Raw genomic sequence first — 25,480 nt, 5'->3', positions numbered from 1 at the left:
GGTGAGGGGGCAGGGAAAGGAGGGGTGAGTGGGAAGGGGAGGGGAGAGTGGGCAGGAGAGGGAGAGGTGGGCAGGGGAGGGGAGAGTGGTCAGGGAAGGGAGGGGTGAGTGGGCAGGGGAGGGGAGAGGGGGCAGGGGAGGGAGAGGTGGGCAGGGGAGGGAGGGGGGAGGGGGCAGGGGAGGGGAGAGGGGGCAGGGGAGGGAGGGGTGAGGGGGCAGGGGAGGGGAGAAGGGGCAGGGGAGGGAGGGGTGAGTGAGAAGGAGAGGGAGGGGTGAGTGGGCAGGGGAGGGAGGGGTGAGTGGGCAGGGGAGGGGAGAGGTGGGCAGGGGAGGGGAGAGTGGGCAAGGGAGGGAGGGGTGAGTGGGCAGGGAAGGGCAGGGTGAGTGGGCAGGGGAGGGAGAGGTGGGCAGGGGAGGGGAGAGTGGGCAAGGGAGGGAGGGGTGAGTGGGCAGGGAAGGGGAGAGTGGGCAAGGGAGGGAGGGGTGAGTGGGCAGGGAAGGGGAGAGTGGGGAGGGAAGGGAGGGGTGAGTGGGCAGGGGAGGGGAGACGGGGCAGGGGAGGGGAAGAGTGGGCAGGGGAGGGAGGGGTGAGTGGGAAGGAGAGGGAGGGGTGAGGGGGCAGGGAAGGGAGGGGTGAGTGGGCAGGGGAGGGGAGAGGTGGGCAGGGGAGGGGAGAGTGGGCAAGGGAGGGAGGGGTGAGTGGGCAAGGGAGGGGAGAGTGGGCAGGGAAGGGAGAGGTGGGCAGCTGTGGGGAGAGCTGGGGGCTCGAAGGAAGAGACAAGTAGGGGAGGGAAATGCGCAGGGGAGGGAGGAGGCGGGAGGGGGGCGGGATGCGGGGAAGGGTGGCCGGGGCACGATGGCCCGGCCTGGGGCACTTGATTGTCCTGTGGTGTGTTCGGCGTGTGTGTGCATGATGTGGGGGGTGTGCGTGTGTGTAGCGTGGGGCGGGTGTGAGTGTGGCAGGCACGGCGTGGGGTGCGCCTGCGTCACGGCGGAATGCTGCCAGAGCCATCTGGTTTCCAAGGCAACGCGTGGAGGTGCGGGCGCCCGAGGAGACGCGCCTGCGGGGTCCCGAGCGCGGGCGCCCAGCTGGAGCCCGGCCCACGCCGCCCGCTCGGTGCCCGCAGCGCCCCGCCGCGGAGCCGGGCGGGGGCGCTGCGACCCCCGCCCCACGAGGGGCCCGGGCGGGGGTGGGGGGCCGAGGATTAATCCTGAGCCCCGGAAGCCCCCAGTGAGAGCCCGCATCCCACCCCCTCCCCCGCCCCTGCCCCCTCCAAGCCCACCGTCCCCACCCCTGCAGGGTGGGGGAGCCAGGCAGGCAGCGGGCCATCCCGGGCCCCACTCCACCGCTAATTATTTTCCATGATGAACATGTTATTATGTCTTACACTCGAAATAATCAATTTGGAATCACCACTTTGATGAGTTAATGGGCACTTGGTGGGTGTCATTTGAGAATCTCTCTGCAAAGTACGCTTCTATTTTTACCAGCGGCTGCGCAGGGACACAAGAGGACGCGCCGTGGGCGCCCGAGTCCCCACCTCCCAGTCTCGCCCCCTCTCGCTCTCTGTCTCCCGCCTCCGACACCACCACCTCTGCTCCTCTGGGCTGTGGCCCCGGGACGGCCAGTGAAGGAGGTCCACACCCCGGGCCCAAATCGGGGCCGCCCAACCCTGGCTGAGCCCTCCGCGCGAGCCGTAGACGGAATGCTTGCGTCCTCCCGGCGCTCGCAGGTTGAGACGGCAGTTGGAGATGGGGCCCTTGGGAGGAGATTAGGCCACGAGGGTAGAGCCTTGATGAATGGGATTAGTGCCCTTATGAAAGAGACCCCGAGAGCTTCCTCGTCCCCTCCTCCGTGTGAGGACACGGCCAGCTCTGAGGCGCAAGGGGGCCTCCGCCGACTCCGAATCTGCGGGCGCTTTGATCTGGGCCTTCCAGCCTCCAGAGCTGTGAGAAATACGGGTCTGTGGTTTCAGCCCCCAGTCCGCGGTGGTGTCGTGGGCGCCTGGACACGCTAGGGTGACGTGCGTCAGCCCCCCCCCCCCCCCCCCGGAGTCCCCCAGACGCCCTCAGAAGGTAGTTTTGATCCATACGCCCGTTTCTCTTGCGAGAACACTGAGGCTCTGCCATTTGAATTTGGAGAGTGTGGCCTCGTGCCCGTGGATGTCCGTCTATCCCAGTACCACGGCCTCGTGTTGATTAAACAAGCAGGAGAATGCAACTGTTCCATCGCAAAGGCTGATGAGGGCAGAACTAGAGGAGAGCTGGGGACACGGGGCACGCGTGGGGACAGAGCCGGCTGAGCAAGGGGCTGAAACCCATCGTCGGACGGCGCCAACAGCCCGTGGGGCAGGGCACCCACACCCCGAAGACTCACCACCATCGCTCTTCCGAGGCGACCCTAGCCTGGCTCTGTGGGCACCTGCCGGCACACGACACGGGCTGTCACTCTCTCTATTTCCCATCCCTCTGTCACAGTGATGAGTCCAGAGGTGGGCACGTTAAGCGATCCAGCCTAATTAGCGCAAGCTCAGAACCTTCGCCTAGAATGTTGGCACACAGAGCCTCTCTCTTTCTTACTGGATGTGACCAAGAAAGCACGGGGCCCTGAGGACCGGCCTGCAATCATGTGGGACCTACCGGACGCAGAAATTAGAGAAGAAAACATAGGCACCCGCAGGCACACACACGCATCATAGCCGCCGTGGTTCTTGTGCGTTGGAGGGTCCTGGTTCCAGGGCACGCAGACCCCCCCCTGCCACCCCGGGAAAAGTGACCAGCAGTTGGCCCCAATTCAGCCTGTTCTTCAAAAGCCGGGCTTCTCCGTTGGAGAAGAGCAGGAGACGTCCAAAACAGGCCAGAGCAGTGAGGCCTCTACGGCAGCCAGCTCCTTAGGAAGCCAGAGGTCTGTCCACTGGCGAGAGAGGCTGAGGGAGAGGCCGAGGACTGGCCCCCTCCAAAGCAAATCGCAGCCTCTCTACAGCTCCACAAGTGGAAAACCAAATTCTCTGTATTCCTTGTGTCGTTCCTCTGGTCTCTGGCCCGCATCCCACCCACCCCCACTCCCAGAAAAGGAGCGTGGAGGTTCCTGCAGAGCAGTTCTCTCTAGGGTGCCTGAGCCCTTAAGCCTGCAGAGCTCGTAAAAGTCCACACTCGAGTGCTTTCTGGGCACCGGTGGGTTCACGGGGCTTTGCGGAACTCTCGAAAGCCAACGTACAGTGAGATTTCCTGGCCGCCTTTCCAAGAAAAGAGGTGCTGTATGAGAGGAAAACCAAAAGGCAGGGGGACCCGACTCGCAAACAAGTTTGCGCTTGTTGGCGTGGGGAGTTTTCGTGGCTGTCCCCTAAGCTCCTAAAATAAAGGATGGGAGATGACTACCAAAGTACGAAAAACCCAAATTCGGGATGTGACCCACAGGAAACCACGCTGGTAGGTGGGCTCACAGAGGAGCCTCATCTGCACATCCCAGGCACCCAGGTGGCACAGGTGTGGCTCTTAGTGAGGCTGTCCACGGGGACCCACAGGCTGGCGTCCCCAGAGCTGCCCCTGCTCTCGGTGCCTGCCGGGTGGCAGGACACTCTGTGTTTGGTACTGTCTGCGGCATTCAGCTCTGTGGTCAAAGACAGCCTCACTCGTGTTGGGTACAAGTCTCCGGGTTGGGTTGGGGGGGGAGGGGACCTCCAAGGAGGAAGAGTGAAGTTCAAAGAAGCAGGAGCCTCAGGAACACACAATCTCCCCGAGGAAGGAACACCCAGAGTGCACCCACCCTAGCAAGAAACAGCAGGGAAACTGGGAGATACTATTTGAGAACATACACGTTCCCAATGTCTGAATGCAGAGATTCTCAACGTCTTTTAACAGGTCAGTGGTGGTGGAAGGCTGTGGGCTGAGTAGAAAATTCAAACACTTCCGGTGTGGAAGAAGTCACATTTTACAAAGAACACAGCTATCGTCGGTATTCGTTCGCGCTCTGGCCCTCACCTTACCCAAGCACCACACTTCTGGTACGGTGTTCAGGGTCTAGAAAACCACCAGACGGGTGGAAAGTGCTCAGTAAAGTTGGCATTATTATTACCAAGAACAATATATCACTTGTTGAAAAATATCTCCTACGTGTGCGTGGGCCCCAGAAGCAATCTCCTAAGAAGTTTTAAAAAATGTTTCACAGGGAGAGTGTTGTGGGTTCTAAACTCATTTGTTAAAGATATGAAATGTTACCACACTTTCCAAGATGGGGAGAACAACCAGTTGGCATAAGGAAATGAAACCAACATAAGGAAATGAAACCTACAAACTTCAGTTAGAAAAAAAAAAAATCACACAGGGGTCAGATGGGATTGGAAAACAAGTATCTTGGTTTGGTAGCTGCAGCCCCCAGCTTGCTTCCTCTGGTTGGGTCAACAAACCTTTGTGAGGCCTCCTTTCCACATAGGACCAACACAAACAAACACTGACATAAATGATCCAGAAGGAAGACTTCACAGGGGTGCCTGGGTGGCTCAGTCGGTTAAGTGTCCAACTCTTGATTTCAGCTCAGGTCATGATCTCACAGTCTGTTGAGTTCAAACCCTGTATCAGGCTCTGCACTGATAGTTAAGAACCTGCTTGGGATTCTTTCTCTCCTCATTCTCTCTCTGCCCCTCCCCTATACTCTCTCTCTCAAAATAAATGAACTCAGGAAAAAAAAAAAAAAAGCATTAAGCCAAATGTTTCAAAAGTAGCGAAGCATGGTCGATTTATTTTCTATAAAGGTATGAAGGCATTTCGGTGGGGAAGGGACCGTCTTTTAAAGAAATGGTGGACGCCCTTCGGCAAAAAAAGATGAATTTCAACCTGTATCTTTCACCAGTAATAAAAACAGACTCACAAGCAATACTCTGGTTCGGCCGTGCTGGATGACAATGTGGAGGCATACGCCTATTTTATGACCCGGCAATCCGTCCCGGAAATGTGCGTCCCCACAGGAACTTGTATGTGTGTGTTTACAGCAGCTTTATTAATCATCCTCAAAAACCGGAAACACCCCAAATGACCTTCAACTTGGTGACAGATGAAAAAAGAAGCAGTAACGGGGAGCCTGGGTGGCTCAGTCGATTGAGCGTCCGACTTCAGCTCAGGTCATGATCTCACAGTTTGTGGGTTCGAGCCTCGCATCGGGTTCTGGGCTGACAGCTCAGAGCCTGGAGCCTGTTTCAGATTCTCTCTCTCTCTCTCTCTCTCTCTCTGCCCCTCCCTAGCTCACACTGTCTCTCTCTCAAAAATAAACATTAAGCAAAGCAGCAGAAAACCCGTACAATGGGATACCGGTCCACAATAAAAAGGAGCAAGCCACCTTGCACACAACATGGCCGGCTGGCAAATGCATGATGTTATGTGAAGAAAGCCAGACTCAAAAGGCTGCATACTGTATGTTTCTATTTCTAGGGCATTCTGGAAAAGGTAAAACGTTAGGGAAAGATGACAAATTATTAGTCTCCAGAGACCAAGGGGAGGGGAGCTGTGGACTGGGCTAAGGGAACTAAGTGTTACACAGCTTGACTATGGTGTTGTGTACACGACTGAATGCACTCATCAAAACTCACAGGGCTGGTTCCTACCAAGGGTACATTTTACTGCACGCAAATTACACCCCAGAAACCGCACTGAAAGAAAAAAGAATACGATCCGATTGACCTCATTAAAATATAAGTTTGTGGAGGAGGGGGTGTGGGGGGGCTCAGTCGGTGAAGCGTCTGACTTCAGCTCAGACCATGATCTCACAGTTCGTGGGTTCGAGCCCTGCGTCGGGCGCTGTGCTGACAGCTCAGAGCCGGGAGCCTGCTTCGGATTCTGTGTCTCCCTCTCTCTGTCCCTCCCCCCCTCCCCCATTTGCACTCAGTCTCTCTCTCTCTCAAAAATAAACATATATATGTACATATATATACATATATGTACATATACATACATGTGTGCGTATATATGCACATACATATATGTATACATATATACACATACGTATACATATATATATAAATTTGTAACAGGAAGGCAACATTTATTATCAACAAATGTGGAATGTATTTAAGTTAAGGTGCAAACGTCAAGCCAAATAATTAATGTTAGTGATGCTCAAGTTACTTTCAAAACAATTTATTCCACAGCTGTGCCGTTTCGGGCCCTCAGGACGAGCCTTTTCCTTGTTCTAACTTACACACATGTTGAGGGCAGCTCTTCATTTGCAAACCAGGGGCCTGACGGACCGGAGCGGCGCCTCCTTGGCCTCTCTTCCCTGGAGGTTTGTGCCGTCCAGAGAGAGGGTCGCTGGGTAGGACGTGAGCCGATGTCCTTGTGGGTCGTCCAGCATGCTGAGAATACTCCCTGGGGGCCCAGAGGGGTAACAGCTTAGGAGAGAAGGTGGGGGGGTGGGGGGAAGGCACCAAACAGAGGCGAGGTGAGGATTTGGAAAAGAAAGACCGTGCGCTGAGAGGCGTGTAGAGGAACGGTGTGAGCCCATCACGGGCTGTCTATGCGGTCAGGATGACAGACGCAAGGCAGGCAAGGGGCTGAGGTCTAACTACCATGAGCCACTTCTCCCCCGACTGGGGATCGTCCTGGCCCATGAGCAAATAACCTAGTGACCCCATCACTGCAAACTAAAAGGGGTCACCAGCCCCTTGACCTCTGCGTAGTTTGACCGAAGACAAATAAATTGTCCTGTTTGTTTAAGGAAAGGTCTGCAAAGCCCAGAGCCCTGGAAAGAGACCTTTTGCCTTCCACTTAGATTAATAGACTCCCCGCACGTCCCTGGTGCCCGACCCCGGGGGCAGGTGCTGGGAGAGTGGGCAGAGGGGAGGCCCAGATCTCTCCTGTCCGTGCTTGGGGACACAACGTGGTCTCTATTCTCCAAACACAAGCGTCTTGCCTTTAATGCAGTGTCACCTGGGGAGGATGGATTATTCCGCCTCCGAGGATGTTTCCAATATCCTAGCCCACAGCAGTGTTGGGGACAGAGGCGACGCTCTGGGAGCAAGCAGACAGAATGCCAAATGGACAGATGGGGGCACTACCCTGGGAATCTGCAACTGACACGCACAGAGATCGAGTCTTGCTCCGAATGGCTGGTCCACGCGCCTACCTACAGAGAGACCACAGGACTGGTCAGGGGCCTGCTGAACTAGGGGGGCACTCGTGACTCCGGGGACACCTCCCCTTCTTACAATCAAAGCCCTTCTTGGGTTTTTTGAGCTGGTTCGGGCAGTCTCTGTTCCTTAAGGAGCTATTTCCTTTTTTGCTGATAAGCTCTGAGACACTGGCCAGTGGAGTCACTAGTCCAAAGGGACACGATCAGTTAGGGGACAGCCAAGCCCCGATGGGTTTGAGTCTGAAATCTGTGTTCCCAAAACAGTGCTCCCGGCAGGGCAGCTTCCGGCGAAATCTCATTTCTGAACCCTTTCCAGAACCTTCCCTGGGGTTCTCAGCCCTGGCTGCCTGTCAGAATCCACTATGGAGCCTTGCAAAGGGACCTGATCCCTACAGAACCACCCACACACCTAGTCCTCTCCCAGAGGAGAGCACAGATCAGTCCTGGGAGCCACTGGACGCAGTCACTGGATCCAGCCTCAGCATGGTCAGCCGTCTCCATTTCTTTAGGGACTCCAGAACCCCAGGCCATGCCGAGGAAAGGGCAGGGAGGGGGCAGGACGGCAGAGGAGGGGGAGCTGGGAAAGCAAGGGTAACCTCAAGGTGGCAGGCAGCTCGGGAAGGAGGGTGCCCACAGAGAGACCAGGGAACGCAGAGGGGCTGTGACCTGTTTGGAGGGGACCTCCTCCGGGGCCAGAGTCGGTGGGCGGGGCCTGCTTGAGCCGGCCCGCCTGGGGAAGGGGTGGGGCCTGGGGACCAGCTTCCAGGTGTTGGTGGCCGGCAGGCAGGAGGGAGGTGTCGAAGCTGCGGCTGAATCCCGCAAGGTCAGGCAGGGCCAGAAAGATCCGGATTGGGCTCCCACCTGAGCTCGCTGCCCCCACCCCGTACCTGGCCGTGGCCTTCAGCCTTTTGGGGCTGGGCCTGGCGGTAGCGATCCCGCCAGTTCGTTCTCCAGCGGAAACACGAGGCTGCTCTCCTCCCAGCCTTGCCGGGTCCCGTGAGACCTCACCCCAGGCCACAAACAGGTGAGCTGCGCAGCACGGCTTCCGGAGAGGCCAGGGACTGCCGCTCAGCGGGGACGTAGTTACAAGAACGTTTCCTTCTAACTGCCAGCCAGACCTTGTCAGGAGGCGCACAAATGCCTGTGTCGTACGGCTCTGGCTGACCCAGATCAGATGGGCTCCCCGCGAGCCAAGGCCCTGTACCTCTGGGTCAGCGACTTTGACACAGGAACTGCAGGGCCCCGGGGATTAAGCTAAGCTTCTGTTAAGTCCTGACCTTGCAGATAACATCATCCAACCCAAACCCACGGGACGCTCTGGCTATGTATGGATGCATCTTCGACTCGGCCAAGAGAGCTGTTGGCCTAACTTCCACGCCTGCCGCCAGCCACGCTTCCTTGGGGACCCCTGGGGGTCCCCAGCATCGGGGACACACGCACACCCACACCTGAGACCCTGAAGCTGAGGCTTTTATCTGAATCAGCCACCTCCGACCTTGAGGAGGGTTGTAACGACTGTGTCCTGACGACCTCTTCGGAGTCTCATCCCCGTGGGACAGGAGGCCCACCGTCCGCCCACGTGGGGAGGGGGAGGGTCAGGCCCACCTGGGACCTTCTCTAATACAACTCACGTCCCGCCCTTTCAAGCTCTCGATTGGCTGCTACAGTTGTCCATCACCTACCCAGGGAACCAATAGGGTGCCGGCACAGTGCACAGCCTGGGCACCCGCGCTCGCCTCTGGCTGCAGTCACCTGACTGTTCCTCCAGGCGGAAGGCGGTGCGCGTTCCCGGCCCGGTTCCGGATCGCCAGTGGTGCGGGTCGCGCGGCTCCTGTAACCCAGTGACAGGTTCCGGGCGGCGGGATGCACCAAGTGGTCCGTCCTCACAGGAAGGTCAGGTTCTTCCCAGAGCGATGATGTCCCCTCCCCGCGGAGGGACACCTGTTGGCCACGTGTTCGTCTTCACACGCAGCCTTGTTTCTGGGCCAGGGGAAGGCCGAGCGGAGGGCCGAGCGGGGGGTCCCAGCGAGGGTCCCCACGCCACCCCGGTCTGCTCGGTCTTTCACCTACAGCTTTAGCGTCGTCAGACAGACGCGGCCTTACCATGGCCCCGAGGCCCACAGCAGCCCCTTTCCATCCTCGGCCTGTCCACGTCCTCAGCATTTCCAGACTCCGGGGGACTCTGCTCTGTTGACCCAGGCACAGGGTCACGCTGCACCCTCGCTCTGCCCGGATTAGCCCACGACCTTGGGCAGGATCTCCAATCTCCCTGGGCCTCCGTCTCCTCCTCCTCCGGGAGGTGAGTGGGGTTAGGCCTCGCGATTTCCGAGGCCGCTCTCATCTGCGAGGTCTGTGCGTTCACAATTCCCGCACGTCTGTATCTTCTTCCTGAGTCCACATCTGGAGGAGAGTTGGACGCAGCTTAAAACAATGCTCCTGGGGCGCCTGGGTGGCGCAGTCGGTTAAGCGTCCGACTTCAGCCAGGTCACGATCTCGCGGTCCGTGAGTTCGAGCCCCGCGTCGGGCTCTGGGCTGATGGCTCAGAGCCTGGAGCCTGTTTCCGATTCTGTGTCTCCCTCTCTCTCTGCCCCTCCCCCGTTCATGCTCTGTCTCTCTCTGTCCCCCAAAAAATAAAAAAAATAAAAAAAATTAAAAAAATTAAAAAAAAACAAAAAAAAACAAAAAAAAAAACAATGCTCCTGTTTTCCAAAGGGACCCCCCTCACCCCCTGGCGTCCTATGGTGCCGCTGATTTCTACCTGGCTCCCAGGGGAAGAATTGTTTAATCTCGTTGTTCGCTGTCCCGATCATTAGCTGCATTAGGCGACTGCAGAAATTCCAGCCATAAATAATAATGATTATAAATAATAATTACAGGCACAGGCCCCTCCCCATGCCAAAGCGCTGCTTGCTTCCTCCTCTTATGTTTTTTAAAATGCCACTCTGTGCCAAAGGCCTTCAGAAAAGGAGTTAATTAATATCCCTCGCTGTGGACTAATTCTCATTTCAACATGTGGTTGTCAGTTCCCTGTCATCATAGCTGATTTACAACAGGGTTTAATTAAATTCTCCGTACATTATTCAGCATTCTCCGAAGACAACGCCAGAGAGGCCCGGGGTATTTAAAATGTCACCTGCTGAGACATATCACCTCTTCTTAAATAAATATGACAGTGATCAAACTTTGGCTAATTACGGTGACTTAGTTATTTGTTTGTATGTTTTAATATTTAATTGCTTTCGTGTTCATCCAATTACTGAGCGACAGCAAATAGAAATTAACTTTTTATCAGCGTGTTCCCAGCCCCGTGAGGAAGGGCCCCCCCAAAGCCTCGGGACGAGGGGAACCGCCCAACCTGAGAGACGGCAGGCAGACGCGGTCTCAGCTCGGCGCACGGGGCGATTAACTCGAGGGAGAACCGTCGCGGCTTCTGCCCCAACTCCCAGCCTGCGTGGGGCTGCATGCCCAGCTTCCAGCAGCGTCTGGCTCCAGGCGCAAGCCAAGAGCTGTTAGGGGAACACGCTCAGGGGTTTAATTCCACACTGCCACCCCATGGCCTCTGGGCGCAATTACCCGCAGTTGCTTTAGAGGCTCAGGATTCCCTGGAAGGAGATGAGAACTCTGGCAGTTTGTCTTGGCTTTCCCCTCGCCTTGCAGGTGCTGTCTTCATGCTCCGCCAGCTTTGGGGGCCGTCGGCTCCTTGTGAGAAGTTCTGGCACCTTCTGCCAACCTCCCTGGGACAAAGGCAGCACCTGGGAACGTGTTTACTGTGTGCCACTTATGTCACGGATTCAGCAGCCAGAATAGGCACACAGCTTGTCTGCATGGTGTTCTGATCAACTGCATTGGCCAGACCCCACCCAAGATGGCCCGCGGGGGCCCCCCCAGAGCCAGTCCCTCTGGCGTTATCTTGAAAGCTCCCCCTTTGCTCCAACACATCGCCTGACATTTCGACGTTTGCTTTGTCTCCCTGTCCTAACCTCAGTATCTCAATCTCTGCAGAATTTCAAAAATTAAAAAAAAAAAAAAAAAATGGTGGTCGGGCGGGGGGAGGATGAAGAATTAAGCCCTTCCTGGAACTCTCTCAGAGATTCCAAATTGGATAAGCCAGTTCTACCTCCAGCCTAACCCCACAGCCTCATGGGATGTTGGTTTAAAACGTTCAACTTTCCAAAAATAAAAATAATCTTTTCATGTACTTACAGCTTATCTTCCCAGCTCAGCTGTAAGCTCCTTAAGGGGCGGGCCCAGAAACTAGCAGAGAGACTTAACCATGGTAAAGAAAATGCCAACTGGCTAGCCTTCTGCGAAATGGCCCATGAATGGCCTTGTGCAGCGTCTGTCTCCCAAGGGGGCAGACGGGTGTCATGGAAGAAAATGCATTCTTTCACTGAGCAGGTGACACCTACTGTGGGCTAAGCCTGGGCTCTCCAGGATGATCAAACAATGCAAAAGCCCTGTCCTTGGTGCTGGAGTCTGGGAGGAAACACAAACAATTACCAGCAGAGGTGTGTGGCGGAGAAGGCAGAGAACACAGGGGTGTGGACAGATCAGGGAACCTGGTCTGAGACACCAGCCCGAGCTTGCCCAGGAAGCCAGTGTGAGCACAGACAGCTGACAAGAGACGAGCCTTTTTCGTTGGGCAAAGAATAGGAGGCCTTCTGGAAAATTTGTCCTGGGGGCCCAGAGTTGATGCAAATGAACCCAGCCCAGAAAGAGAGGTTTTAATTGGTCCCAGCAGGTGCTTCCCTGGTCAGGGGTCAGCACACAGTTCAGCACCTGTGTGAACATTTCCATCAGGGTCCCTGAGGCCTGCACTGGCTGTCACACCCACTCTCTTCAGATCCTGGAGATTTTTACCTTAAATTCACATCAAGTCTCTAGCCCCATTTCCTCTCAAGCTAATTCCCCTTGACAGTCAAGTCCTTAGAGGAAGCAACAAAGCTTCAGACCCCTTGGCTTGGTCAGGAACTACCGAGACACGGAGGCAGCAGAGAATACAGAGCAGTGGACCGAGACAAGGCATCAGGGAAGGGTCTGGACGTTAGGAACCTTGGGGGCCCTGCTGACATGGGGGTCCAGCTCTGACGGTCTCTCTGAAAGACAAAAGCACCTCTATAGAACCGAAGCCATTCAGTTTATCCTTATCAGAGCCCATCAGAACAGGGATCGTGGAGGACTCAGCCGCCCCCAAGCATTACAGGTTGTCACACAGACAGGATGAGGGACCAAAGACTCTGGGTGTCCCCACCTGAGCCCATCTGGAGGAGCGGGAGTGGCTGCATAGAACGTAGGAGGCCGTGTAGGACATTTAGGACATGAAAAAGGGACAGCAGTGGGTCAGAGGGAAAAATCAGTCAGCGATACAGCTTCTGCCTGGCTCCCTCTCCCAAGACACACACCCTCGGAAGCGAGCCACATGGAGAAACAACAGTCGAGGACCCAGATGACAGCCAGCATCAACCACCAGACTTGTTTTCTTAAAAACAGCCGATTTCACTTTTTTAAGTTTATTTATTTTGAGAGAGAAAGGGAGCACAAATACAGTGGGGGAGGGGCAGAGAGAGAGAGAGAGAGCGACAATCCCAAGCAGGCTCCCCGCTGTCGGTTGCAGAGCCCAACACCGGGCTCGATCTCCGGAACCGTGAGACCATGACCCAAGCCTAACTCAGATGCTTAACCAACTGAGCGACCCACGTGCCCCAGCCGCCAGACTTGTAAGTGAACATCCCTTTAGATGATTCCGACCCCAGCCTTTGAGCCATCCCATCTGATGCTGAGTAGAGCGGAGAAAAGCTGTCCCCCCACTGCGCCCATGAGCAAAATTAATGTCATTATTGTTTAAAGCCACTAAGTTTGGGGTTATCACACAATCCTAGGGAACCAGCACAAATACCCTTGCCGCTCTGATGGCAAAGGATATTACCCCTTTTACCTTCAAAATGTATCAATTCGGATACTTCTCATTCCAAATTCCCATATGGGCTAAGGTGAAGTGTATTTTTTCTGTGCCTGAACCAAGGAGTTACCTGAGCAACTTAATAATGTGCCCAAGATGACAGGGCAGAGTCTACTTTTAACTGAAACTGTCTTCAAGTGCATCTATTACAACATCTATTTGCATACAAAGAGGTAACATTCCAATATCACGAAGTAAACTTATCTGCTTGCTCTCATACTTACCAAGTAACTTCGAGACACTCGAGTACATTAAGTAGTCACTACAGGTGCTTGAAAATAATCCGGCAGTGTTTCTTTAAAAACATTCAGTAACTAGGGGCACCTGGGTGGCTCAGTCGGTTGGGCGTCCGATTTTGGCTCAGGTCGTGATCCTGCGGTTCGTGAGTTCGAGCCCCTCGTCAGGCTCTGTGCTGACAGCTCAGAGCCTGGGGCCTGCTTTGGATTCTGCGTCTCCTTCTATCTCTGCCCCTCCCCTGTTTGCTCTCTGTCTTTCTCTTTCTCTCTCTCTCAAAAATAAATAAACATTAAAAAATTAAAAAAAAAAAAAAAAGCATTCAATAACCAGCTCACCTCCCCAGCATTACTCCAAGGACCCTGAACCAGATCGTAAGTAAACCCTTGAACTTTCTCTATAGGGTGCCCTAATGAGAAGCAGCCCTGTCACAGATCCATTCCTGCAATTCATGAATATTGTCCTATGACTTTCCATTTTGGGATTTATATCTGTAACCTGTAACTGGTGTACATTTTCTCTGCCCTCAACATCTTAATATACTCAGCAGGTCTCTACCAACAGTCAGGCAAACCTCCTTCTTATTGTACTTTTCTCTTCACCCTCTTACGTAGAATAACTGACTTTCTCTTTGGGATGCACCTTCAAAGGCCCAAAGAGAAGTTTACATCGACCTACAGCCTATATTTGAACTGAAATCACCATTATATGGCGATCCCAGAAAGCCCAGGCCTTAGGAGTAAAGACCATGTCTTAGAGTAAGGGCCACATCCTAGATCCAAGTTGAAAACCAAAACAGGTCTGCCCAAAGAATAAGAACAACTTTGCAGGATGAAAAGCATTCACCAACAATCTAGCTACATGCCAAACAAAACTCAACATTTTTTAAAGGAGGGTAAGACCATCCAGACTCCATACAACACATCTTCTGAAATGTCCAGCATACGATCAAAAATTATCAGACATGTGAAGGAATAGAAAGCTATGGACCCATATTAAGAAAAAGGAAAAGAAATAGAAAAAGATCTGAGGTGATCCATTTGTTTGAATGAGCAGAAAAGACCTTTTTAAAGTAACTATTTAGAATGTGCTCACAAATGTAAATGAAGGTTGGTCATGAACAAAATAGGGGGGAATCCCAGCAAAGAAATAGAGACTATTAAAAAATAACCAAATTGGGGCGCCTGGGTGGCACAGTCGGTTAAGCGTCCGACTTCAGCCAGGTCACGATCTCGCGGTCCGTGAGTTCGAGCCCCGCGTCAGGCTCTGGGCTGATGGCTCGGAGCCTGGAGCCTGTTTCCGATTCTGTATCTCCCTCTCTCTCTGCCCCTCCCCCGTTCATGCTCTGTCTCTCTCTGTCCCACAAATTTAAATTAAAAAAAAAAAACGTTGAAAAAAATAAAAAATAACCAAATTGATTCCAGAACTTAAAAGTAAACAATCTAAAATTCACTGAGTAGGAGATTGGATGTTATGGAAGCAAAGATTAGTAAGCTTGAAATCAGGTCGACAGAAATTCTTGCATATGAAGAATAGAGAGGAAAGGATTTCATAACAACCAAGAGAGACTTGGCGGATCTATAGGACAAAATTACGTGGTGTAACATATACGTAAGTAGAGTTTTTAATAGACAGGATAAAGAGAATGGGGCAGAAGAACTATTTGAAGAGATAATAGCTAAAATTGCCCAAATGTGATGAAAAACGTTCACTTACAGATCCAAGAACCTTAGAAAACCTCAAGCAGTATAAATGCAAAGCGACCCATACCTAGTTACACTGTAGTCAAACTTCTGAAAAAAGAAAAAAGCAAGATCATGACCTGAGCCGCAATCAGATGCTTAACCGACTGAGCCACCCAGGCGCCCCGGGAGAAAATATTTTAAAGTACCAGGGGTGGGGGGGGGGGGGTGAGGCATGGCGGGAGGCGGAATGTTGGCTCACGAGTCTAGATCAAGAGAATACTTCTTCCGAAAATGAGAATGAGTTACACACATTTGCAGATAATGAACTCTGAGAGAATTCCTCTCCAGGAGACCCACGTGACAAGAAATGCCTAAAGCTGTTCCTCAGGAGGACAGGAGATAGTGCCTTACAGAATTCAGACCTACGAGAAGAAATAAAAAGCACCAGCAATGGTAAATACTACGGGTAAATATAACAGAACGTGTTGCACAAGAGCTCAGGTGTCCAATGGCCTGGGCTTGTGTCTTGATTTAGTTTTGCCACTTCTTAAAATAAACCTCAGTGCCCCCATCTGTAAAATGGGAATAATTCTAGGACTAACCTTGTAGCGTTGGAGAGGGATTAAATCAGAAAGCCCACGTAAGGAGTGTGGTGTCATGTCTGGTGCTGCCTTAAAGGCTTTGCCTATGTAAGTTCTTTCTTAACCATTGAGCATCCTTGTTTGGTGGCTGTTATTCCCATTTTAAAGGGAGCCATCAGGGCACAGACCAGGCAGCTACTCTATGGGACTAGGATGCGAGAGGGTGTCCAAACTCAGACACAACATAACCTCATAACCTCAGACACGCACACGCACACACACACACACGCACACACTCGCTCTAATGCACACCAGTGGTATCTAATCGTGGCTCCGCCATGGACCCCTTCTCAGAATAATGTTTATAAAGGCATAAAATAATATACATAGAATTACAATGGTAACCAATGACATCGCGGGGGTGGGGCAGAGAGAGGGGGAGACACAGAATCCAAAGCCGGGCTGCAGGCTCTGAGCTGTCAGCACAGAGCCCCCACGCGGGGCTCAAACTCGTGAACCATAAGAGCCATGACCTGAGCCAAAGTCAGAGGCTTGACCAACTGGGCCACCCAGGCGCCTCTGGGTACCAGTTCTTAAAATACGTTTCAACGATAGAGATACTCAAGTATATGTGCCTCTTTATCAATGCAACAAATGAGGCACAGTTGCTGATTGAATAACCAACATGATTTCTAAGTGATGATGAGCACAGAGAATATTTTGAGCTGTCTGCACCAACTTTAACGTAGTGAAGAAATAGCTGGGAAAATCGCGGTAGTGTGTTGAGTGCATTTATGATGGAAGCAAATGCTAAATTTCAGTAGAACCTTGCTGAAACTGAACGTGTAAATTTGCTTCGTCCAAACTCCTGGACCCCAACCGGCTTGTGAACGCCAGATTGGGGAACTCAGGCCGTCTGGTCTGTATCGCTTTTCAACCAACATTAGCTACTATCCTTTGGGACATGGATCCCCTTCGTACATCTGCAGAAACCTCCCGATTCGCTTCCTGAGGGAGAAACTAAATGCCTTATCCATGCATGTGGACACGCTTTCCAGACAATCGTAAGAAGTTCCGAGACCTTCAGAAGCCTTCCCTTGGATCCCGGATTAAGGAACCCTCCTTCCTAAGCAGATGTCAGAGTCCTTGTCTGTTCACCAGCCTCCTTCAGGAGGAAAGTTACCGTGATCTCTCCCAAGAACACACGGTACTTTGAAAGAAAAAGAAAAAACAGAGCGGAGAAGCGACCATTCAGGAATAGAAAGAAAGCATCTTTTTTGGCCATCAAAGTCAGCAGGCAGTTGTGACCCAGCGTATCCCATTTACGGGACTGATTACTTAATGGAATCCAGTTGCCAATGGGGGGGGGGGGGCGGTGAGGCCCGCGGAGGGCTGAAGGGAGAGGGGAAATATTATGTGATGCTGTTTGATCACGCTAATTACTCATAATGGCCCAAACCAGGAACCCAACCACAAGCCAATTCATTGCAAAAGCTATATAATAATGTTTAGGATAAGGAATTAATTTTTATAGCCATTGGGGGCACTGAACTTCTACTGTAATGCAGATTTATTACAAATTAAATTCTCTCCTCAAGTGGTTAATGGAAAGACACTGGACATAGCAGAAAGGACTCCCTGACCAGACTCACTTGCTCCTCCCGACTCTGCTGGAGACCAAGGGCAGGGGCTTGACGTCAGCCCCATCCACAGACCACCGTTCCCCAGATGACACACAGCTCCCACCGAGTCCATTGCCTCCTGTTTGGTGTGGGGGGGACGGTGAGTGGCACCCCCAGGCAAGGACAGCTCCTTGCTTCCCACGGATGGGACCAAGGGCACCTGCAGGCCTCAGCCCTTAGGTGCCCCTTTTCCTGGCCTCCCAGTGCAGATCCCAGGAGAGGCGGCAGAAGGGCGGACCGGGGGGGGGGCATGCCGGAGCCCGTAGTTCCCCAGGCTCTGACTTTCGGCCTTGTGATATCGGCCCCAGGACATTTGCATTCAAGGAATAGACTCTGGTTTACTCTGTACTGACAAGACTCCCTGCTTTTTCAGACTAGCCTTTGCCAGATGAGGCAGGTACGGAAACTGTGGGGTTCTCCGGCCAGATCTCCCTTCTCCCCCTCCGAGACAGCCGAGCCGGAAAGGTGTTCCTTGGCTGGGGCCCAGGCAGGCATGGTATTGGTGCCCCCCAGCCCCGACTCGCTCTCCCCGCACCTCCTCCCTGTCAACCTCAGCGGCACATCGGTGGCCAGAGCAGCGTTGAGAAGCAGAGTCCGGGGCCCCACGGTGGCGCTCCTGCTCGGCGCGCTGGCGTGGGGCCTGGGAATCTGTATGTCAAAGCGTCTCTGCTGGTCCCGATGGTCTGCTCTGTAAGAAACCCTTCTCTCTGAAAAGATCCCAGGGCAGCCATTTGTACCACACACACCGCAGGGCAACTTTAATGGTCCACTTCCTCCCCGAAGTAAAGCAGCTTGCAGCCTGAGCGACACTGGGCCCGGGTAGGGGGGTGCCGAGAGGCGTAGCAGGGTGGCCAGGACACCTGTGCTTCCGAAACCTCCAGGTGGCCTCCTTCCGAAAGCGCACGTTCTTAGGGACAGCGTGGCCGGACTTCTCCTGTAGGGGCGGCTGGCTCTCGTCCGCACTCCCACAGGATGCAGCAAGGGGTGCCCACGTGCAGGCGGCCCAGAAGCTGCGGCCAGAGAGGAGGCCACGGGCATTCAGGCGGGAATCAAATCCCCTTAAAGACGGCAGGCGGAGTATTTGCAGATTTGGTCACACCTCGGATTCTGGGCACGTAGCATTGTCCTGGACGCCCTCCACGGGCCTCAGATCACCTCCCGGCATCTTGGGCCTGTTGTCCTGGCCTCTTGTCTTCAAAGGAGAACATGAACGGAAGAAGCACCCGGAATCCAGGAGGCAGAGACATGGGGGGAAAGTCAAGTTCTGGCCGACTCACCCCTGGGATCTGGACTCGCACCCTCTGGGCCCCTATTATGTCCCATAACGTCTCAAGAGAGGCCAGGGGCTCCTGGCTGCCTCAGTCAGTAGAGCACACAACTCTTGATCTCAGGGTCATGAGTTCAAGCCCCACGTGGGAGGCAGAGCTTACTAAAAATAAATGGATAGATAGATAGACAGACAGACAGACAGACAGTGCTAGCTCAGTGTCTCTGGGCTACTCTCTTGCCTCCAACCCCCATGTTTAGGACCTAATACTGTGGGCCAGGCCCTGGGGACACAAGACCCAAAACACTGGCCCTCACGGAGTGGGGAGGAGAGACAGTAAACCAATAAATGAAATAATTATACATTGTTCAGGCAGGTGGGATAAAAACTGTGGAAACAAGGCGGGGCCTGCAGATGGGGGGGGGGGTAGGCGTGGCCAGGGAGGCCTCTTGATTTCAGCTGGGGACGCTGGGCAGGCCATTCCTGGCACATCCCGCTGCCTGGCCCGCCTCTCACCCTGTCTTGGGCAGACCCTTCCATGTGCTTGTGTAAGTATATCTTCCAAACTGTGTCTGGAAACCTTCAGGTAGATTCCCCCAGCCCCCGCCCCCCCCCCCCCCCCCCCCCCCCCCCCCCCCCCCCCCCCCGGATTTAGTCTCCAACTTGAGTGCTTTTCTCCTGCGCCTGAAAAGGTCCTAGTAACGAAGTGAAACTTTGTGGAGGTTTGTTGTTGGGTTTTTTTTTTTTCTACCGGATTTTGCTAATAGGGAAAAAAATATTTTTTCCCCATTTTCTTTGAGTTCAGCTTCCCTGGTTCCCGAGAAAGCCGAGGTGACGAGAGCTATGGGCGCGTCACCCGCGCCCCCCTCTGCACGCACGCGCTCACGTGCCGCGGGGCGCGGCGACGCTGGGGAGACCAGAACCCACAACCTTTGAAGCGCCACACCGGATCGGCTAGAGGGCCAACACGCCGTCCGTGGCGCCGCAGAGCCGGCCGCTGAAACCCTCCTCTGCCTCTGCGGAATCCTGCGCGCGTCCGCGCGCCGACTCTGGATTCTCCCGCCACTGCGTGGGCAGGGGTGTACCCCCCGCACCTCCGAACGCCCTGGACTGACGGCTCTGGACCCACCCCACCCCACCCCCAGGGTCTCCTCCGGTCCCCCGGGGTCTCCACGGCGCGGACTACAACTCAGCCGCGCAGAGCACACTTTAAGGGATTCGCTGTGCCAACGTGCCCTGTAGATAGGCTTTCCGGGTGAAAGCCGCCATCCCTGACCTACGCGGGAAGGATTTGGACCGATCGTGTTCTCAAAGCAGAATTTCCTGACACCGATAGCGGCGTGGCCCCCCTAGATGCGTGACCCCATTGCTAAATGGCTTCGTGTCCCCAAATTTCCACCGTGGAATTTTGGGGAAGAGCGCCGGTTACGAGAGGCCTAAATACCGCACGTCCCTGAACTGGGCCACGTTACGGAGCTTCCCTGCCTCTCTCTCCCCGTCTGTAAAATGGACTTGATGGGGCCTCTTCATTTACTCTGGCGTCTAAGGTATGAGGTAAGGGCTCTGTCACTAGCAGTAAGGACATAGGACCCAGATTCTTTCCAAATTTAAAAGAGGGCAAAGGCACCCCGGGTCCCGGGCATCATCACCGAAGGTTCTGGGAGCAAAGGAGGGGGGGGGGCTGTGAGACCGACAGAGGCCGCGTGATTGTGCAGGACTCCGCGCCCTCTGCCACCCGAGGTCCCCGAGAGCTAGCACCTCCCGCACCCTCTCCAGTGACCACATGGGTGGCAGGGCCACACGCGTTGGTCCCCACACTGGGAGGCCCTCTCAGCACGTGGGTCGCCGATAGGAAAAGCTGCAGGAGGCGGGGCGTCAATGGCCACGCCCCCCGGGAAGGGGCGGGGCAGATTTACAATGGGGGAGGGGTGGGCAGGCACCAGGCTCGTTCCCCTCTCTTTTACTGGAATATTTCACCCCCATTCGTAGCTAGGTCTGAGAGCAATGTGATATTATCATAGAGGTAAATACATAATTACATAGATGCTAGGCTTAAAAAAAACAACAACACCCAAGCTGATTATTTATCCAACCAACTGGAAAACACATGAGCGAAACCATGCCGTTCTGACAGGTGAACATAGTCATAATTGCTCTTTAAACACATATTTAAGTGTCGATCTGTTGTGTAAATACATTTTTAAAAGAGCACCTCTTTGAGGGGGAGTGCGGTGGGCAGGGGGCTTGGAGCATGAAAACATCTCGGCGCGGGTGGTAGCACACACATTCCGGAACTTTCTCCTCCTATCAGAGCAGGTGTTTTTAGGGACCTGGGAGGTATCTTGCAGAGGTCCATCTTGCATTCGCATTTTCCAAAGACTCGGTGCTGGTCCGCTCAGGCGGGCTGGGCGGCTTTACCGCCAGAGAGTTCTTTTCCCCCCCCATTCCGGAGGCTAGAACCTGAGCTGCAGGCATGGGCAGCGGTGGTTCCTTCCGAGGCCTCTGTCCCGGCCTCACAGATGGCCACCTTCTCCCCGTGTCCTCACTGGGTCTTCCCCCTGTGTGTGTGTCCACATCTCAGCTTTCTGTAAGGACTCCAGTCGTCCTGGATTAGGGCGACCCTAGTGACCTCGTGTAACCTTAATCACCTCCTCAAAGACCCTCTCTCCACATCCTGAGGTGCTGGGGTCACGGCTATCTGAATGGGGGCGGGGTACGTGGTCCACACCAGACTCCCTCCGAGCACGCTGACGCTTCCCTGGGGACGAGGGGCTTCCTGAGGACCTGTGTCGGTCACCTGTCCGAGGACTCTCCTGTAAGAGCGTGAGGTTCCGGCCGCCGGCTTTATTTAAGGATAAACACACCAGGGGGTGGTCTTGAAATAATAATAAATACATGCCTCAATGCAGAGAAAACATTCCAGAAAGTTCCACACTTGAAGGACGGTCCTGATAAGAGAGGGCAGCAGGTGGTTTCCAGGGTCAACCTTAGACGCCCCACGAGGTGGCCGGGAGCGTAGGGGGTGAGGGCAGCCTCACCGCGGGGCCCCGCCAGCAGGCGGAGGGTGCCCACCGCCCCTGCCTGCTCCCCGCCCCCGGTTGGGCAACCCTTCTGCGGGCTCATTAGTAGCCATGCTCAGCTTTTAGGGGCTGTTCTCGGGGCTCTGGGAGCAGCGGCCATGGCCGCTCTTCCCCTAGGGGGACGCAGGCAGGAGGCCAGGGTCTGTCTGACATGTGTCAGGTCGAATCACCAGCTCTCCGAAGAACATCTTCCTCTCTGTTATCCTCGCCTCTGGCCATGCAGTGCCAGTGGTGGACGGAGAGACAGGAGGCCCCCTAATGATGCCAGGCAGGCAGCCCCCAACAGCATGGCCCTCCCGGCTCTCCAAGGGCCGGCGGGACGGTCACCACCAGCGGCATGGCCCCTGGGGCCCTCACCCCCCCCCCCAGAGAACAGAGTGGGGCTAAGAGTGAGGGTCCCCAGAGTGGCAATGGCCCGGCACGGCTGGGAGGGGTGAGGACCCTCACCTTCCTGACTAGCCCGTCGCTTCCAGGGAGCAGAGAGGAAAGGAAGAACGCATTTCCCAGGGGACGGGCTCGCCTCTGTCTCCAACGCAGCCCTATTTTGTGTGCTATGACCATGTCTGTGTCCTATATCGTCATCATCACAGCCCCTCCGGCATTTCAAGCTCTGCGCCAAGACAGAGAACGGAAATGCACATTCTAGCCCCCCGTACGCCCCTGTACCCATTCTGGAATGCTCTCTGCTATTGTACGAGCTGGTGTTCCGGAAGCTTCCTCAGCGGGCCACGCACAGCGACGCACCATCCCTGGCCCTGGCCCAGGGGGCCCTGCCTGCGCTGCCCCCTGACAGCTGCCAAGAACGGCAGGCAGGCAGGCCTTCCTTCTCAACAACGGTCACTCTGGCCCCTGTCCCCTCCGTCCCTCCATGTCCCCACCCCACCCTGGGAGGTTGGGGAAGGAGCGGGTAGTGAGGGGAGGGGGCGGAAGAAGGGAAGCCGTACATGGTGTGACGGCTCCCAGTCATTCAGCGTGGCTGCTCGCTCGCAGGCAGAGGAAGGCAGGGCACCAGCCAGGAGCATCCCGAATGCTCTTAGATTCTTCCCACCCTGCTGACCGCCTGGAAGCATCCAGAGAGATGGCTGGACTGAGCCCCTACCCGGGCCGGCAGCACGGAGGCGAGGAAGCTAACGCCAAGAGCCTTGCAGGAAGGAAGCAGTTAAAAAGCAGGGGAGGAGGAGGAAGGGCTTTTGGGAGGAGAGAGAAGGAAGGCGTCCTCTCGGCCATATTGGGCCCCAGAGAACAGCACAGGGGTGTACAAAGGCTGGGCCCTGGCTTGCCTCCCCACTCACAGCCCTCTCCTCTCCCCGCACCTTCCGCCACCCACCTGCCTCCCTGGTGACCGTGGGGCACGCTGCCCGGCACTGCCACTCCGGGTGCCTCTGCCCCCAGTTTTTTCCTTCCTTTCTCCAAATAACCCTGCTTTGTTCTAAAGTGGAGGTAAGGTCCCCAGGGACCACGCCCAGACCAGGAGGGACATGACAGGAGAGGCTTGGTTGAAGCAGAGCCTCTGACCCTCCCCTTGGGATCCCCCCAAGACCACACACACACGCACACACACACACACACACTCACACACGCGCCCCACGCGCACTGCGCGGGCTCTGAGCAAAGCCTGGAGCCAGCGCTGACACCCGGTGCCCAGATGCTGTCCCCTGGGCACCCAGAAGGGATTGGCCCTGCAAAACGGCCCTCGACAGCCCCACCCCCGCCTCGCTGGTCCTCCCTGTGGTCACTGAGCAAAATCTAACACCCCAAAGGCACCACCTCTCCTTTGCCTGCTGTCGTGCAGGGCGATTGGCGGGGCAGGTGGTGGTTGTGGAGCCCAGGGCGCGGGGAGGGAAGGAACATCACGGAGCCCGCTCTGGGCTTTTCTGCAGGGAAGCCCAGCCCCCAGATCAGACCTGCCCGGAAACACCGCGCCTCCGCCTCCGCCTCCCCGCCCCGCCCCCCTGCACCCCGGCATCCCGTCCCCGGGACCCCGGCTTGCTCTGACCGCAGGATGCATTCCCAGCCTGGCCCCTGCCCCAGAAGGGAGGCCGCGGTGCTCCCGGGCAGGGGTGGGGGGCTCGCCGGGGTGAGCATTCCCGCACCCTGCGACGGAGGGGGGAGTCGGCAGGAGGGCTCATTATAGTCTCTCCTCGGAAAGCTGAGAGCCTATCACTGCTGCCTTGGTAGGATTTTTTTTTAATCCTGGATATTACAAGAACATGAATTAAGCTCTGATGAATGCAATATTAATTAATTACATGAAGATCCACGTGGGACCCTGGAGAGGGGGAGCGGAGGGAAGAGGCTGTGTGTGCAGACGGTGGGGAGGAGGGGCTGTGGTGGGGAGGATGGGGCGCGGCTCGACCGGGGGCGTGGCTCTGCAAGATTCAAGGCGTGGCTCGCTCGGGGGCGTGGCTCGCCCGGGGGCGTGGCTCTGTAAGATTCAAGCCCTGAACACCCGCGCAGAAGAGGGAAGTTGGGGACCCCTACTGCACCTGCGTGCAGGGAGGAAGGGGAGGAGGGGGAGGAGGGTGCTGGTGCCGGCCGCCATCTCCTCTCTCGGCAGGTACGGATTTGAAACCTTTGAAATCCGTTTTGGCACGTTCCTAAACAGCCGCTTGTCAGCCCTGAGCCCTGCGAGGGGCCGAGGGTCTGACGGGGCTGGCGTGCCTCCTGGGTTTCTTCTGTCCAGAACACGGGGCATAAGCATTGCCAGAAGAGTCATCATCGGCTAGAGGCAGACTGTCCCCCAAAACCCTTCCACGCCTCCCCCCCCCACTTGATCCCAGGGGTGGCGGCCACTGCCACAGAAACCTGGCAAAACAAAACCATCCTTCTGAGGACGAATGTAAGACTAAACTTGAAAATAACAACAGGGGGCCTGCAGTCAGCGGCCACTTCCCAGATGGCTTTCGGATACAGTCAGGGCCCCTTGGTGCGGCCAGCTTGACGTGGGACAAGCACATCCACCTTTTGGGGGGGGCTTGTTCCCGGGAGCTGAGCAGGCCTCGGGCAGGATCTGGGTCTCCAGGCTGGGGTCACCAGGCTGGGCAGGGCGGTAAGAGACAGAAACAGGGCACACTGCTTCCCGGGGACGCTCCCTCCTCTGTAGGGATGCGCTCACGTCCTGTTTCTCCTTGATATGAACGTTGGCAGAATTCTAGAGCCTAACATGATGGTGAGCGACGAGGTCTCCCGTTTGTTTATTAGACTGAATGTTTGCGTCCCTCTAAAATTCATTTAAGTCCTAGTGCCCATGGAGGTGAGGGCTACCTGGGAGAGGTCCCTCGTGAATGAGATTCGCACCTGTGTCAAGGAGGCCCCAGGGAGCTTGCTCGTCCCTTCCACCGGCAAAGCCCATCTGTAGACCTCCCACTAGGGGCCTAGGGTCTGCCCACGTCTTCATCTGGGACTTCCCAGCCTCCAGAACCCCAAGGAATGAATGTTTGCTGTTTAAGAGCCACGCGGTCTACGGTGGGTTCGGTTAAAGCCGCCTGGACAGGCTCAGACAAGACTCCGCCACATCCAGCCAAGGCTTACAAGTTTTCCAGCACCGTCCGTGAGATGTCAGACGTTTCACGGGTGTTCTGGAGCCATTGTCCTTTGCTTCATCTGGGCCGGGGACCCAGAGAGATTCAAGACGGGCTCGGAGCTGGAGGAGACCTTGTGGCTCTGTCCAAAGACCAGGGGAGAATTTTTCTGCCCGTGTGTGCCGCCCGTTTCCTGTGGCGCCCGGGGTCCATTCCCACCGCTTGGCATCATGGGAGCCGGAGCCACGAATCCTACATCCCCTCTCCCCATATCAAACCCGTGTGGGCTCGGAGCCCCCCGGGGTGGCTGTACGGTCGTTAAACCTCAGTCTGTCGGAGGTGCTTCCGGAC

The 25,480-nt window shown here is 55.4% G+C and overlaps 2 long non-coding RNA genes across 4 annotated transcripts; both read right to left on the bottom strand.

Moving 5' to 3' along the window:
• Positions 1-6,113: 6,113 nt before the first annotated feature.
• On the bottom strand, positions 6,114-9,525 carry LOC122486158. Of its 2 annotated transcripts, none has more exons than XR_006298033.1 (2): positions 7,530-9,525; positions 6,114-7,114 (listed from the first exon to the last, which is right to left on the bottom strand). It is a non-coding gene; the product is annotated as an uncharacterized LOC122486158 (long non-coding RNA). The 2 variants fall into 2 exon arrangements; XR_006298032.1 differs by having other exon boundaries at positions 8,008-9,525.
• Positions 9,526-20,598: 11,073 nt separating this feature from the next.
• On the bottom strand, positions 20,599-23,466 carry LOC122486157. 2 transcript variants are annotated; one of them, XR_006298031.1, is made up of 4 exons: positions 23,376-23,466; positions 22,553-22,668; positions 22,056-22,218; positions 20,599-21,476 (listed from the first exon to the last, which is right to left on the bottom strand). It is a non-coding gene; the product is annotated as an uncharacterized LOC122486157 (long non-coding RNA). The 2 variants fall into 2 exon arrangements; XR_006298030.1 differs by lacking the exon at positions 23,376-23,466 and having other exon boundaries at positions 22,553-23,321.
• Between the last annotated feature and the right edge of the window lie 2,014 nt (positions 23,467-25,480).

This window comes from Prionailurus bengalensis, chromosome E1 (genome assembly GCF_016509475.1).
Source record: "Prionailurus bengalensis isolate Pbe53 chromosome E1, Fcat_Pben_1.1_paternal_pri, whole genome shotgun sequence".
NCBI lineage: Eukaryota > Metazoa > Chordata > Mammalia > Carnivora > Felidae > Prionailurus > Prionailurus bengalensis.
This window is presented reverse-complemented; position numbering and strand designations above follow the sequence as displayed.